Source organism: Arachis duranensis, chromosome 6, assembly GCF_000817695.3.
Source record: "Arachis duranensis cultivar V14167 chromosome 6, aradu.V14167.gnm2.J7QH, whole genome shotgun sequence".
NCBI lineage: Eukaryota > Viridiplantae > Streptophyta > Magnoliopsida > Fabales > Fabaceae > Arachis > Arachis duranensis.
The window spans coordinates 67,776,889-67,778,848 of NC_029777.3; positions in this window are offsets into that span (position 1 = coordinate 67,776,889).

The following is a 1,960-nucleotide window of genomic DNA, read 5'->3' on the forward strand; positions in this document are numbered from 1 at the left end:
ACTGAGATTTACAAGGTGACCATAGCTTGCTTCATACCAACAATCTCTGTGGGATCGACCCTTACTCACGTAAGGTTTATTACTTGGACGACCCAGTACACTTGCTGGTTAGTTGAACGGAGTTGTGAATTCAAATAAAGACAATTATTGAATAAATCCATACAAGCATAAAGAATAGTGATCACAATTTCGTCCACCAAGTTTTTGGCGCCGTTGCCGGGGATTGTTCGAGTATGGACAACTGACGGTTCATCTTGTTGCTCAGATTAGGTCATTTTCTTTTCAAAAATCTTTTTCAAAATTTTTCTTTTATTTTTCGTTTTTCTAAACTTTATTTTCGAAAAATTAATAAAAATTCACAAAAATTCATAAAATCATAAAATAAAAAAATTATTTTGTGTTTCTTGTTTGAGTCTTGTGTTAATTTTTAAGTTTGGTGTCAATTGCATGATTTTAAAAAATTTTTCTTGCATTTTTCGAAAATCCCATGCATTCATAGTGTTCTTCATGATCTTCAAGTTGTTCTTGATAAGTCCTCTTGTTTGATCTTGATGATTTCTTGTTTTGTGTCTTTTCTTGTTTTTCATATGCATTTTTGCATTCATATTTTTCATGCATTAAAGATTTCTAAGTTTGGTGTCTTGCATGTTTTCTTTGCATTAAAAATTCTTCAAAATTATGTTCTTGATGTTCATCATGATCTTCAAAGTGTTCTTGGTGTTCATCTTGACATTCATAGCATTCTTGCATGCATGTTCATCGTGATATTCAAAGTGTTCTTGTTGTTCATCTTGACATTCATAGTGTTCTTGCATGCATAATGTGTTTTGATTCATAATTTTCATGTTGTGAGTCATTTTTGTGTTTTTCTCTCAAAAATTTAAAAATTCAAAAAATCAAAAAAATTATCTTTTCCTTATTTCCCTCCAAAATTTCGAAATTTTGGGTTGACTTGGTCAAAAATTTTTAAAATTAGTTGTTTCTTACAAGTCAAGTCAAAATTTCAATTTTAAAAACCTTATCTTTTCAAAATCTTTTTCAAAAATCATATCTTTTTCTTTTTTTATATAATTTTCAAAAATTTCAAAAAAAAATTTTCAAAATATTTTTCAAAATCTTTTTCTTATCTTTTTATCAAATTTTCGAAAATTAAGCTAACAATTAATGTGATTGGTTCAATAATTTGAAGTTTGTTACTTTCTTGTTAAGAAAGGTTCAATCTTTAAGTTCTAGAATCTTATCTTGTAGTTTCTTGTTAGTTAAGTAATTTTAAAAATTAAATCTTTTTCAAAATATCTTTTTCTTAAAAATCTTTTTATCTTTTTATCTTATCTTTTTCAAAAACTTTATCTTCTTTTTAAAATTTAATTTCAAAATATCTTATCTAACTTCTTATCTTCTTATTTTTTTTCAAAATTTAATTTCAAATCTTTTTCAATCAACTAACTAACTTTTTGTTTGTTTCTTATCTTTTTCAAAACCAACTAACTACTTTTCCCTCTCTAATTTTCGAAAATTCTCCCTCTCTTTTTCAAAAATTCTTTTTGTTTTAAATTTTAATTTTAGACTTATCTTATCTTTAATTTTCGAAAATTACTAACCCCTTTTTCAAAATTATTTTCGAAAATTTCTCTTCTCTTCTCTTATTCTATTTAATTAATTTAATTACTAACACTTCTCTTCATCTCTCCTCATCCAAAAATCCGAATCCTTCCTTCTTCTTTCTTATACCCCTTTCTTCTTTTACTAACATAAAGGAATCTCTATACTGTGACATAGAGGATTCCTCTTTCTTTTCTTGTTTTCTTCTATTTCTTATGAGCAGGAACAAGGATAAAAGCACTCTTGTTGAAGCTGATCCAGAACCTGAAAGGACTCTGAAGAGAAAATTAAGAGAAGCTAAATTACTACAATCCAGAAACAACCTTTCATAAATTTTCGAACAAGAGAAGGAGATGGC